We start from the raw sequence: 15,814 nt of genomic DNA on the forward strand, positions 1-15,814 counted from the left end.
ACCACATAGTTAAAGATGGCCGATTGGCAGGGTATGGCCCCGGGTAGTTTAAAAGTAAATGTCGGTAGAGTAGTTAGGATGAGAGAAATCCCCTTCGCGCCATCCGCATCCATTCACCAAGGAGGATGAAGCTCCGCACCAGGACCAAGTGAACGATTTGACGAAGTGAGACGCATCATTACGTAATGGGACATTGTGTTTGTTCCATTCCTTCCTTCCTGGGAGGGATTGGGAGACGAATTTGGATTAGAGGGGGATATGGGAGACAAGACGTAGGGACGAATTTGAATTTGTAAATACCAGGATGGGCAAGGGTAGTGTAAGCTGACGTTGGGGGGTACGGATGGTTAGGGATGAGCTTGCTCTGCTCGCTCTTCTGCGCCCCTCGTATTGCATTACCTTGTGTTTTGGTGTACCTTTGTGCCCTTTCCGCTTTGCTGGTCGTGCTTTGTCTCTGCCCCCACCCCAGGACCATTTTGGAGGTGGAACTGTGCAGCACCATCGACATGTGCAGCATCCCTGCTGCACTTTGCTACACCTGTGCAGCTGAACTGCACAGCACTTTGCTGCCATATCCTTTTAATTTGTTATAACATTGATGCACCTGTGCAGCACCTTGCTGCCACAAACACTTTGCTGCACATATTACACTTATGGACCACAAGTTTTGTGGCCTTACACCTAACCTGTGTAGCACTTTGCTGCAAATTCACCTTGCATCTTCGGACCACTTGTTTTGAGTGGCATGAATGTCACGCAGTTGGACCACATAGGGTTGGCCCTGCTGGCAAAATCAAATAAACACAGTTTTTGTGTATTTATATTGTTGTGTGCTAGGGACTACAAGATTGTAAGTTTATTTAGCCCTGAAGAGCAGGAATGGCCTGTATGCCGGTCCGGGGGCTTGCCGGTTCGATATGTGCACACAGAAGATGCAAGAAGCAAGAAGCAAGCAGCAAATATGACTTTTGAATGTGTTTTGTACTTTGCTGTGCTTTCTCTTCCCCTCCAATGTTCTTTCCAAAAAGGACAGGTCCTGGGTCATAGAACTGTAAATAAGAGTAGGTATTGTGCTTGTATATAAAATGCTGCCCACCGGCTCTATGTTTAGTTTAACAAATTCCACAATTCGGTTAATTGTGGGCGTGATTCTGTTGGAGTAGCTACTCAACTCAGTAGGTGGGACATATTTAGTGTTTTAAAACTGTCGCATACATGGGTTAGAATAAATGTTAGGGGGAACCACATCTATATGTCACATGTAACAGTAAAACATAGTTTTCTCAGATCTTTCTCAAAACCGGTCATTCCAATTTTTGTAGGTTCGACTCGGGGACGAGTCTGACGAGGGAGAGGGGTAGTTTTGCGGTTTTGAGTTTGTACAGTGAGTATAATAAAGGTTAAAATTTCCCCCTCATAGTTAGTCACACAAGCAACATGTCGCCTCACGATAGTGTCATTATTTCGAAGTATTTGTGAACTTAGTCCTTTTCCTATGTTAGTTCTGCGTTGAGTAGAGTCAGGAGAATAGGTCCTACTTCTACCGACTTTCCAGCCTCCCTAGCCTCATGCCCCTTTGCGCTGACTTTGGTTCATTTTGGGCGAATTAACACGAGGCAGGCCTTGGAGGGTCGGGGCGGAGCCGAATGAGGGGCGGCAGAGACGCTGACTGTAAGCATGAGCCGCCAATCAGGGCTCAAAGGTGGTGGCGGCAGCACTGCGTCACAGGGCATGGTAAGAAGGTCCGAGCAGGTTCGTGGCTTATCTATATAACCCATCGCACAAAGCCCCCGAGAGGAATAGCGCGCAAGGACTTGAGAACTGCTGCCCAGGGAGAACTCGCGCGCACAGACCAACCCGGAGGAATCGTTGACGAGCAGGAGTTGAGAGCGTCCAAGAACTTCGAGGGATACGCGGGTGAAGAAAGACGCGCATGAACCGGATTTACGCACGATAATAAAGTGACGCTCGGTTGAGTTGGAGGCCGATCCACATACAGTGCATTAAGTCACGCGAGTGATAATGGCTGTGTAATCGCCAGCCGTGCTGAGAGTCCCGCATTTGCCATTCCACCTCATTGGCTGCCGTTGTTCGGGAGACACGCTCCGAGGTTCCTTCCACCGCCTGCTGCCATCTTCGCGGGACGTGCTGGGACCGTGGGGAGCCGGACGGGGCCGTTCCTGGACGACCACGTCGACGCGTCTGGCTGGAACAACGATCCATCTGCAATTCCCTGTGTGAGTGTGACGGGCCCGAGTCTGGGTGATAAGATAAGACTGTCGAAGTGCTGCTCTGTGTCTCTGCATCCCGATCACTGTATATACAGTCACGTGAAAAAGTAAGTACACCCCATGTAAAGTTTTGACTTTTTCAGCATATTTCAACATACAGTTATTTGATCTTCATTTCAACAATATTGAAAGATAAAGGTGATATAATATAACAAATATCATGAAACATTTACATTTTGTAGTCCATTGTATAATTTCAATAACATTCGCATGTGGGAAAAGTAAGTACACCCTTGGCTCTAATAGGTGGTATTGCCCCCTTTGGCAGAAACAACCTCAAGTAGGCGTTTCTTATAACTGTCTACCAGTCTCTGACATCGACAGGGAGAAATTTTTGCCCACTCCTCCATGCAGAATTATTTTAACTGTGCGATGTTCGAGGGGTTTCTTGCATGCACTGCTCGTTTCAAATCCCCCCACAACATCTCGATGGGATTTAGATCCGGGATTTGACTTGGTCATTCCAGAACCCTCCATTTCTTTCTTTTCAGACATTCCTTGGTGGATTTACTGGTATGTTTAGGGCCATTGTCATGTTGCAAGGTCCACCTTCGGTTGAGCTGAAACTTTCCGACAGATGGCCTCACATTATCCTCAAGCACCCTCTGGTACAATGAAGAATTCATAGTGGATTCTATGATGGTGAGCTGCCCAGGTCCTGATGCAGCAAAGCTGCCCAAAACCATAATATTTCCACCACCATGCTTTAGAGTTGCTATCAGGTTCTTGTGGTCAAATGCTGTCTTTGGTTTTAACCAAACATGTCTTCTGGTACTGTGGCCAAATAGCTCTACCTTTGACTCATCTGTCCAGAGCACATTGTTCCAGAAGTGCTGGTCTTTGCCGAGGTGTTCATTGGCAAACTTTAGTCTTGCCCTGATGTTCTTTCTGGACAGCAAAGGTTTCCTCCTGACACACCTCCCATGTAAATCAAATTTGTGCAGCCTCTTTCTAATGGTAGACTCGTGAACTTTGACATCAACAGTGGCAAGAGCTACCTGAAGGTCTCGTGATGACATTCTGGGATTCTTAGAGACTTATTTCAGCATCTTGCGGTCTTTTCTCGGGCTGAACTTGCTGGGGCGGCCTGGCCTGAACAAGTTGGCAGTTGTTTGGAATCTTCTCCACTTGTAGATGATCTTCCGGACAGTCGAATGATTGATTTCAAATTGTTTGGAGATCTTTTTAAATCCCTTCCCAGACTCGTCGGCATCTATAACCTTCTTTCTGTGGGCCTCAGAGAGCTCTTTTGTTCTTGGCATGGTGACGCCACACACTTCAACAACAAAGAGCAAACCATACTAAATGTCGGAGGTTCCTCCAAGATCCTCTCTAACGATCTTCTAATCATTTGCACCTGAGCTGGTGCACCTGATTCTAATTTTAGGTATTTGAAGTAGTGATAAATGTAGGGGTGTACTTACTTTACTTTTTCCACATGCGAAATTTGCATTTATGTTTATTTAAATTATACAATGGACGACAAAAGGTAAATGTTTCATGATATTTGTTGTATTATATCACCTTTATCTATCAATATTGTTGAAATGAAGATCAAATAGCTGCATGTTGAAATATGTTGAAAAAGGCAAAACTTTACATGGGGTGTACTTACTTTTTCACGTGACTGTACGTGTGGGAATAATTAAACCTGTGTTCTTCCTTTTCCATTCGATCGTTCCTGTGATTTCCTCATTGGCTAAGCCTGGTACGAATATAACCGCTCGAATCCGGTTCCACTACCTAAACTGCCCGGACCACGTGGTACTCAATCTGCTCGGCATACCCAAACCACACGTGGCTTGTGTGAGGCTTGCTTCCTCGCTTCCGTGGCGGCGCAGGGATTTAGGTACGAGCGAGACTTGGTCCCGAAACCCGACTTTGCGTTTTGCCCGGAAGGGGCATTTCAAGTCTCGGTTCCGCCGAGCCCAGAAAGAACAAGGGGATTAATCCCCCCTTGGTAAGGGGAAGTAGGGCGGCAGAGAACCGTAACAATATATATATATATATACACACACACACAATTGACATATGTGGGGAACATTACAAGCCCAGACCAGGAATCATATGTATGACGTGTATGTATGTATATATATATATATATATATATATATATATATATATATATATATATATATATATACACAAAGAATTAAGTTAAGCACCCCTACACAACGAATTAAGGTAAGCACCCCCTAATATATATTCTTTGTGTATATGTATACATTGGCATATATTCTAAGGTATGTGAGATCAAATAATGATTGGTATGACATTAGCAATTATCCATTGATGAAATTGAGTGATCAAAGTGATAAAAAGTGATTGGTTGAGTCAGTGATCCGATCACGTGGGTCCTACACACGTTATTGACGCAAAGATCGCTAGAGGTCTTCTCAGAACAATGACTGTACGTTAGAAAACATAAACGTCATCCACACTGTCCGTGATGGACCTATAGCTCCATACTTAAATTGAGGTGAGAATATGCCTAAAATTCCCAAAAAATTTCACCTTAAATTATTCAGAATAAAATATTGAAAACGGCATGATTGTTATGTTTTTATGTGACCATAATATCACTTCTCCAGAAAATATAGCAATATCATGGGTATATTACACTGTTTTGACGACAACAAACTTGTAATGTGCGAGGTTGTAAAAAAACGGGGGGGGTGCTTAACTTAATTCTTTGTGTATATATATATATATATATATATATATATATATATATATATATATATATATATATATATATATAATATATATAGATATATATATATATATACATACATACATACATACATACATACATATATATATATATATATATATATATATATATATATTGTTGCGGATCTCAACGTCGGCCTTCCCCATACCAAGGGGGGACCAATCCCCTTGTCTTTTATCTAGCCGACGTGTTCCGGGGCTATTACGTTCCTTCCGGTCAGCGCTGAATAGGGTGGTAGGCCGAATTATTCCTATTACCTAATTACCAGCGCCTCCCAGGAAGCAAGGAAATAACCCCGCCCGAACCACGGTTTTAGGTGGAAATGCCGAGCGATAGCGAGACGTGATCCGGGCCGTTAACAGGTACTAAACCCGATCCGAGCGGTGCCGAATCGTGCCACGCTTACCCAATGGAGGAAAAGACTGATACAGTCGGATTAAGAAGAAACAGGAAGAACAATTGATTTATTAATAATTTGCACAGGAAGAAGGAGAAGTACACACAGTGAAGCCTTATACACAGTCTTAACTTATCCCCTGATCAAACCGGCCCACACACACAGACACAGACACACTCACACGGGGATGTAGATGGTCAGGGTTGATGGTCCAGGGATGATGTCCACAGCTCGTTCTCCGGGTCCCTGACTCGTACATCGAAGAAGATGGTAGGACAGACGGCAGGCACTCCTCATGGTTCGTTGGCGCGGTTCGGACAATTTTCGGGGAAAAGGTATGCGAGGCTGGCGGTTACTTAGCGGCTCAGCCGCGTATGTAATAAACGAACCGGCGCTATATGCGCTCCCACAGTTCAAATGGCGAAGCGCCTCTCCCAATCGTCCTCTTTGGAAAAGCGCGTATACCCCTTCTGGCCTGTCCTTTCGCACTGGGAGTCCTCTGATACAGTTCTCTTTACAATCAGTCCTGGACAGTCCTCTTGGTAAAGCGCATCAGTCCTCTCGAGTCCTTTTGCAAAGCGCGTATATCCTCCAGTCCTGTGGAAGGGCTTTGTCTGCATGTTTATATATCGCCGCCCAGTGAACCCTCTCGAATGCGCCACTGATGCGCTCTGACCATGCCCCTCACGCCATTCCACCCGAGCCCTGGTTGGTTTGTTGGCTCCTACCGGCTCCACCCTTAACGTCTGCTTGACGTGGCCACACCGCGACCTCGCGCTCCTCCCCCTTTCCAGGCCTACCTCATGGCATTTGGCTGGTTTGAGCATCCTAATGCGAGGGGCAATAGCAAACATGGGGCGCGGACTGGATGCTGCCCAACGACGTAGATTTGGAGGGTGGGCCGCAAAATGAATGGGACCTACTCTTATTTATTTTACACAACGCAGGTATCACTATTGGGAATGGCCTTATTCTACACATATACTATGACATAACTAATGTTCTAAGGTGGCCGACGTGTTGCATGTGGACTAACTATGGGGGCAAACCTTTAACCTTTATTAATCAATATTTAAACTTTCTCGGAACCGCAACACTGCACTCCTCCTTCGCCAGGCTCGTACCCGAGCCGAACCCACACACCAGTGAGCCCGAACGGTTCTGATGCAAGGGTCAGGACTACTTTTTAATTAGTGTGACACTTCGGTGTAGTTTCCCTCTACATTTAACCTAACACCCTGGGTTCGACAGTTTTAAACACTAGATATGTCCCACCTACTGCGTTGTGTACTAACTAACAGACTCACGCCCACAATTAACCAAATTACGGAAAGAATTCGCTAAACTATGCATAAAGCCAGTGGGGAGCATGTTATTTACAAGACTACTAATTATTTACAATACTACAACCCAGGACCTGTTCTTTTGTGGGAAGAGAATAGAAATTTTGAAAAGAGGAACACAAATGCAATGCACTGCACCAATACACCATACACCCATATGCACAGAAATAAAAAAAATGCACAAAAAGGCACTAAAATGCACAATCACATTTCAACAATGCACAATCATTACAATGCACAAAAACATTTCAAATTAATCAGTGATGTCTTGTGCTTGGCTGGCTGCTGGGCTGCGACGTCTTCTTACTTCATCTTCGGTGTGCCATCATCAAAGCTTACAGTATTCTTTTCCTGACACACCAAAGGAATTAATAAAAAGGCACAAACCGTGTCCATTTTTATTCCGGCCAGCAGGGCCAACTTAGGTGGTCCGACTGCATGGCATCGAGGCCACTTAAAAACACAGTGGTCCGCAGGGCAAGATAATGTTTGCCGCAATTGTCTGCCCCAGCAAGGGTGCCAGGCCACAGAATGTGTGGTCCATCAGGTGTACTGGTGCAGGCAACAGGCAGCAGGGTGCAGCGCAAAGAGTGCAGCCGCACAGCTCAGGGTAACTGCACACTCCCCTCAACAAAAGATAATGGGTCCATGGGTGGGGAGGAAAGACAAAGCAGAGGTTAGTAGGGGAAAGGGCGCAAGGGTACATGTCATCACAAGGCAATGCAACATGAGGGGCGCGGGGGAGCGAGCGGAAAAAGCTCGTCCCTAGCCGTACGTCACCCCCCATGTCTATCTACACTACCCTTGCCCTTACCCGTATTTACAATTTACAAATTCCGTCTCCACCATCTTGTCTCCCATATCTCCCCCTAATTCCGAATTCGTTAGCCAATCCCTCCCAAGAAGGAAGGGATGGAATTACACACAATGTCTCACTTACGTCATGATGCGTCTTTCATTCCAAACATTTGCAAAACCTGGTGTGGAGTCCTGTCAGCTTGGTGAGTGGATGCGGATGGTGCAAAGTGATTTCATCCTAACTATCCTTCTAATAACATTAACTCTTTAACTACCTGGGGTCTTGCCCTGCCAATCAATTGGCCATCATTAAACTATGCGGTTCTAAAAACCAATTCCCATTGACCATCCTGTGGTGCCTCCCAAATTTGGGGTCTCACTTCCCCATTTTTTCTATCTGGGCCTTCACACAATTTCGGGGCTGGGTCGTGTGGCTCTACCAGCAGGTCTACCTACCTGTGCAACCCCGCCCCTGAAGTCACCACCCGAGTTTGCCTAGCTCCTGCGACTACCCTACACTGGGTAAGGCCCTCCTGGCTCTCTCACCCCGCTAATGCCCTCTCTGGCATTGGGCTACCCGGGTCCTTCTTTTGGATCCTCGGGCCCCATTGAACACTACACAACTGGCTCCCAGAGCCTACCTGCGGCCTCACCTGGCCGACAGACTACCAGTGGCGGAGTGCCCATTTAACCATACTCACCAACAGGCTCACACGCCCAGCCATTCCACTCACTTATTCACCCCTCAAAGCACCAACTTGCTACTCCCTGCACCACAGATGTCAATATCCAAACAATTTACCTACTTCCTCTACCTAACTTTAAACTACCCTCCCCGGGTATTCGTGAAGGGGTCCATCTTCCCCCATCTACTCCTTCACACCATGCACCCCACACCACTCATTCCATACTACTCACTCCACACCATTTATTCCACACCATTTACTCACTTGCACCCCATGCAAGTCAATCACTCAATACACTTACCCACATCCTCAATACACCACTCATACACTTTCTCCGGTCATCCCAGACCATTGCCTCATTTCACCAAGTTCCTCCCCAAACAATCTCCATTCAATTCCTCATTTCACCAAGTTCCTTCCTATACTCACACACACAGCATCATCTAACTAACTGCTTCCCTCTAATACTCGTGCTTTCCCCGTCTTCCCTTATACTAAGCACTTCCCTCGTCATTATCATCCACCTAATCTCTCTACGTCCCCTCTACTGGTACAAAAGTCACTACTTACATCTTGGTCTCCTATGGTCATCTCTAAAACCCTAACAATATCCTAGCGCGCCCTCGGCTAGTTTGCACTGCCAACCCCATAAATCTACTGCTCCTTTGCCCCAAGTGAATGGTACAACTACCATTCGCCATCACTACCGCCATTACTACTAGTCCACTACTCTCGAGCCTCTCGGGGTGGAAATACATTTTCACAGCTCGGCTTCGCAAAGCCGAACAATGCATACGGGTGGTCTGTCTCCTGTTGGTTGGGTCCGTCCGGCATTTTCGATTCTGGGGAGGTGGCATACTTGGGCCGAGGTTCCAGGCGCCATCCCGGCGCGGAGCCTTCTGGTCTCCGGCATGATGACCCAACCTCCCCCGGTCAGAGCACCGCACCCGCCAGGGGGCGAAGGTCTGACCAGGCCTTCCTCCCCCGGAATCGTGCCGTTTGCCACTTGCGCCACGGCACGGCACCGACCATACAGGGCGGGGCCCGGGACGAATCGTGCACGCCGCCGCGGCAACGATCCCCGCCGGCCCCCGCAGCACACAAAGTGCACCATGCCCCGAGAGCTCACATCGGCTATCCGTTGCACTAAACGCTAACCCGGTCTGCGTCGATGCTTGAGCCGCATTCTCACACCACGCGACCCTTCCCATACTCACACATCCCGGCACTCCAGCGCCTCCCATACACCCCCTGCATGCCGTTAATTCTGCCACCGCACGCTCTCGTGCACACTCTTCTGTTCCACACTCAGGTGCACTCACGCCGCTCACACACTCCATTACACACTTCTCTCGCGCACTTCCTGGCACACTCATACCACTTACGCACTCCGTTACACACTCTGTAACACCCACGGGTGTGCACTCCTGCACACACCCAATCATCACCGCACACCCTCGCGCACATTCTTGCGCACACTCCTCCATTACGTACTCCGTAACTCCCACGAGTGTGCACTCTGTTGCGCACCCAATCACGCACTCTGGTGTGCATCCCCACACACTCTTTCCAACACGATCTGGTGTGCATCCTCGCACACTCTCTTCATCCATTTCACACTCTGTGTCGCACTCTTCACACATACACTCCGTTGTGCACTCACTCTCACTTCACACTCTCCTGTTACACACCCGCGCTTCGGTGCACACTTTTTTCTCATACGCGCGCCATTCGCTTTCGTACACCTAACCACGGACCTTCCACAAGCGCCCGGGTGACGTCGCGATCCCAAGCGCGCGAAAAATGTTTTCGTGCCAAACACTTTCGCGCCAAACCTCTTTGTGCCATATACAGCCCTACTTACCTTCAGGACCCTTTTCCGCAGCAGCGCCTGCAGATCTCTACCCCGGTCCACTTAACTGCGCTTTGCTCCACCTCGCTTTCCACGCACTTCTCACATCGCGCTACCCCGTCGCGTACCAATGTGCCTTTCCCGCTTGACCTGCGCTCTATTTCTTTCCCCATCTCTTTTATTTGGCCACCTATTCTGTTTCCAAACCCTTCAATTTGATTTCCCATTTGCTCTCCCATTCTGTTTTCTAACCCTTTTATTTCCCGGGTGGATTTATCACTTTGGGTGTCCAATTTGCCATTTATTTTATTTATTTCGTTCATGAGCTGCGCCATGAAGGCATGCTTGTCTACCACCCCCACTTGCGCAGCAGGCACGGCCCTCGTCACCATGTGCGAGGCGCCGCCATTTTCTTCCCCTGCTACCTCTGCTGCTGCACCCTCATCAATTGTATCCTCCATTTCTTCTACTTCTTCCCGGGGGTCCTGGGTTATTTATAATGCCTCTACCTTCTCATCTTCTACCCCCACCGGTATCCGACCGTCTTGACTAGCCATGGCACGAATTTTATTTGGATGTTAATAAAATTTCGGCCGCTCGTAATTTGGAGTGCGTTAGGCGCACTTCGGGTCCAATCCCACTTCCCTGACACCAATTGTTGTGGCCAATATGCACAATTGGTGTCCAAAATTTGGTCTAAAAAATTTAGTCCCAGGTTCCAAATCCCCACTCCTGACTACCAATTGTTGCGGATCTCAACGTCGGCCTTCCCCTTACCAAGGGGAGATCAATCCCCTTGTCTTTTATCTAGCCAACGTGATCCGGGGCTATTACGTTCCTTCCAGTCAGCGCTGAATAGGGTGGTAGGCCGAATTATTCCTATTACCTAATTACCAGCGCCTCCCAGGAAGCAAGGAAATAACCCCGCCCGAACCACGGTTTTGGTGGAAACGCCGAGTGATAGCGAGCCGTGATCCGGGCCGTTAACAGGTACTAAACCCGATCCGAGCGGTGCCGAATCGTGCCACGCTTACCCAATGGAGGAAAAGACTGATACGGTCGGATTAAGAAGAAACAGGAAGAACAATTGATTTATTAATAATTTGCACAGGAAGAAGGAGAAGTACACACAGTGAAGCCTTATACACAGTCTTAAATCATCCCCTGGACAAACAGGCCCGCACACACAGACACACTCACACGGGGATGTAGATGGTCAGGGTTGATGGTCCAGGGATGATGTCCACAGCTCGTTCTCCGGGTCCCCGACTCGTACCACGAAGAAGATGGTAGGACAGACGGCAGGCTCTCCTCGTGGTTCGTTGGCGCGGTTTGGACAATTATCGGGGGAAAGGTAGACTAGCCTGGCGGTTACTTCGCGGCTCAGCCGCGTATGTAATAAACGAACCAGTGCTATATGCGCTCCCACAGTTCAAATGGTGAAGCGCCTCTCCCAATCGTCCTCTTTGGTAAAGCGCGTATACCCCTTCTGGCCAGTCCTTTTGCATGGGAGTCCTCTGATACAGTTCTCTTTACAATCAGTCCTGGACAGTCCTCTTGGTAAAGCGCATCAGTCCTCTCGAGTGCTTTTGCAAAGCGCGTATATCCTCCAGTCCTGTGGAAGGGCTTTGTCTGCGCATTTATATATCGCCGCCCAGGGAACCCTCTCGAATGCGCCACTGATGCGCTCTGACCACGCCCCTCACGTCATTCCACCTGAACCCCTGGTTGGTTTGTTGGCTCTTACCTGCTCCGCCCTTGACGTCTGCTTGACGTGGCCACACCCGGACCTCACGCTCCTCCCCCTTTCCAGGCCTACCTCGTGGCATTTGGCTGGTTTGAGCATCCTAATGCGAGGGGCAATAGCAAACAGCACTGGATGCTGCCCAACGAGGTAGATTTGGAGGGTGGGCCGCAAAATGATTGGGACCTACTCTTATTTATTTTACACAACGCAGGTATCACTATTGGGAATGGCCTTATTCTACACATATACTATGACATAACTAATGTTCTAAGGTGGCCTACGTGTTGCAAGTGGACTAACTATGGGGGCAAACCTTTAACCTTTATTAATCAATATTTACACTTTCTCGGAACCGCAACAATATATATTATGTATATATATACGTACATATATATATATCAACAGGGATAATTCTGTATATATATATATATATATAGGGGGGAGGGGGGAAGGGGGGGAGGGGGGGAAGGGAGGGGGGGAGGGAGGAGGGGGAGGGGAGGAGGGAGGGTATGGGGAGGGTGAGGGATGGGAGAGTGAGGGATGGGGGGGATGGGGGGGGAGGGAGGGGGGAGGGGGGAGGGGAAGGGGGGAGAGGGGGGGGATGGGGGGGAGGGAGGGGGGGAGGGGGGAGGGGAAGGGGGAGAGGGAGAGGGAGGGGAGAGGGAAGAGGGGGGGATGGGGAGGGTGAGGGATGGGAGGGTGAGGGAGGGGGGAGGGGTGGGAGGGGGAAGTGGGGTGGGAGGGGGGAGGGGAAGGGGGAGGGGGAGGGGGAGGGGAGGGGGGACCCGGCAGAAGTACCCGGCATTGCTGGGTGGGGGAGGGGAGGGGAACAGGGGGGGAGGGGAGAAGAGGGGGGGGAGGGGAGAAGGGTGGGGGAGCGGAGGGGGAGGGGAGAAGGGGAGTGGTAGGGTGGAGGGGGGTAGGGGTGGAGGGGGGAGGGGGAAGGGGGAGGGGAGGGGGAGGGGGGAGGGGAAAAGGGAGGGGGAGGGGGAAAGGGAGGGGGAGGGCGGAGGGGGAAAGGGAGGGGGAAAAGGGAGGGGAGGGGGGGGAAGGGAGAGGAGGGGGAAAATGGAAGGGAGGGGGGAGGGGAGAAGGGGAGGGTAGGGTGGAGGAGGTAGGGTGGAGGGGAAGGGAAGGGGGGACAGAGGGGGGAGGGGGAAGGGGGAGGGAAGGGGATGGCCAGTCAACAACGACGTTGCAGTTCTCATGGTCGGAGAGCAGCACAACAATCGGACATAGTCCTGCATATTCACAACAGCACGAAGCGGATTTTGGAGACACCGATCCTGTGACGTCCTCCAGTACCGGCGTTGCCGGGCGGGGGAAGGGAGACCCGTACATTCCCAACCCGTACATTCGCCTCTCGACTCAAGCTCACTCGGACAAAAGCCTCGCACAAATTACACCGTGAAGGCCCAATGGTCATGTCTATGCCACAAATCACGGGCGCACTGAATTGAAAATATATAGAACGCTCATACTCCGTGAAAAGTGAAGCCGCCGTGTCGCCATCTTGGTCAGCACGACTCGACCAACTCGCTTTGCGGATCTCGTTTTGTGCGGCAAGAAACTGCTCCAATCGGTTACGGAAGGGTTGTGGAAAGACGTTTCACAGCTGTTTCAAAGACGTCTTTAAATTCATCTCGCACAAAATCGATACAAAAACACGATCGCATAAAAGTTGAAGTGACGTGTGATGGGATGGAACATCACGTGATCGCTCTGAGCGGCGGGAATGGAACATCACGTGATCGCTCTGAGCGAATCAGCGAGCTGCTCTGGAACCGGCTGAGATTAGCGGGTACTTCGCTGAAATGCGCTGAGGTAAATATGAATAAAAAATATGGATCGTCAAATATTTTGAGTTCGGCCATGTTCGTCCCACGCTCAATGGCCATGTCTATGCCAAATATCAAGCACGTAAGCCTCTCCGTTTAGGAGTCTATCGGTAACATTACACACACACACACGCACCCACAAACTGTGTTTTTTATATATATATATATATATATATATATATATATATATATATATATATATATATATATATATATATATATATTATATATATGTATGTATGTATGTGTGTGTGTGTGTGTGTGTGTGTGTGTGTGTGTGTGTGTGTGTGTGTGTGTGTGTGTGTGTGTGTGTATATTATATATATATATATTGTTATAGATCGCGGTTAGATGTTATAGACCGAGCGGTGGTGTAAGACCGCGACCTAACAAAACTCACCCGATTCACCCAGACTTTGGCCGTATCGCACCGTAGCTGCCCAATGAGGGGAAAAGACAAAAACGACGAATGCAAAGAGGAAAACGAAGCAAAGAAGTTGGAAATACTACTAAATTTATTTACTATGTACACACATAAGCAAGAAGAAAGCAGGCACGTTTATTTACAGGCACATGAGACGCAGGTGACACAGTGAAAATGATTAGCTTATGCAGACTTGACTTAACTACCCAGGACAGCACAAACAAAGACACTGACTCACTCGGGGAATGCCAGGAATGGCAGAAGGTGGACGGCTGGAGGTGCACGCTTGGTGGAGCCAACACGGAGCTTGGTGGAGCCAACACGGAGCTTGGTGGAGCCAACACGGAGCTTGGTGGAGCCAACACGGAGCTTGGTGGAGGGGAACGCTCGGTGGAGCCAACACGGAGCTTGGTGGAGCCTTGGTGTGACGGGTTCTCTCTTCTCTGTAAAAGCTCAACCGTCTTGTCTCTGGTAAAAGCTCAACTCTTCCAGTCTCTTGCAAAAGCGAATCTCTCTGACTCCTCTCCACGGCTTGGGCTCCCTTGTGTCTGCCGGTAAAAACTCATCTCTTTTGGCCACACCCCTGCCTTGGGTTATATAGGCCCCCGCCCCTCAACCTTTGCGAACCTCCCCGACCGCTCTTCCTCCGCCCTCTGTAGCCAAACCCCTGGCTCATGGTTGGTCGAGCGGGGCTGGTTCACTCCTCCCCCTCTATGACGAGGTGGAGACACGCCTTTCTTCCCCAACCCTGCCTCGTGGCCAATGGCGGCAATTGGATCGGAGGTAATTGGTGATGGGAATGGAGGGAATCTATCTCTTTCACTGGTGCAATGGAGTATTTCAATTAATGGAAGACACAGCCTTACGCTAATACACATAATAAGGATATAACTGTCAAAAGAAAGGATATATCGTGTCCTGCATGTATGTTTTATGGACTAACTACGGAAACGCCCTTTGACCTTTATACAACCACAAACGGAGGGAGGAGGGGTGATATTTTACAACAACCTCTTACAACAACATTTTACCACAACAACAAAATAAAAAAAACATTCTCATATCCACAACACTGCACCCTCCTCCCCTTAGGCACGTCCCGGGCCTATTACTTTTACCTTAGTGTGGCATGTAGGTGTAGTTCCCTCTACTTTTAACCTGACCCTGAGTGCGACTGGTTTTAAAACATAAATAAATGTGTCCCGCTGCTCCATTGCACCCTGCCTAACAGACTTACGCCCACAGTTAACCGAATTGCGGAATGGTCTTCAAACTATACACTGACGGTGGGGAGCATTATTTACAATGACTCTGCTTTTATTTACAAAACTAACCCAGGACCTGTAATTGTTCTTTCTGGGGGGAGGACAGTCTGCTCTGCATCAATGCACCATTAAAGCACCCAAAAACGCACCAATACACACCCAAGCACCAATCGGTGCAGTCCCCATTGTTCAATGAATAAAATAAAACCAACAAACCCAACCCTGCAGGTGTCTCTTGCTCTTCGGCTCCCTCTGCTGGTTATTATTATTTCTTCCAGTTGTTGTCATTTTCATTTGCTTTGCTTACTGGCGGCCTATTTGCAATAAAGCTTGCCCAAACGTGTCCATTTTATTTATCTTTATTTATGGCCCACAGGGCCGACTACGTGTGGTTCACCTGTGGGGCATCGGTGCCCTGTGGCCAAGGTCCGCCAGCAAG

This window comes from Myxine glutinosa, chromosome 1, assembly GCF_964187855.1.
Source record: "Myxine glutinosa chromosome 1, kmMyxGlut1.1, whole genome shotgun sequence".
NCBI lineage: Eukaryota > Metazoa > Chordata > Myxini > Myxiniformes > Myxinidae > Myxine > Myxine glutinosa.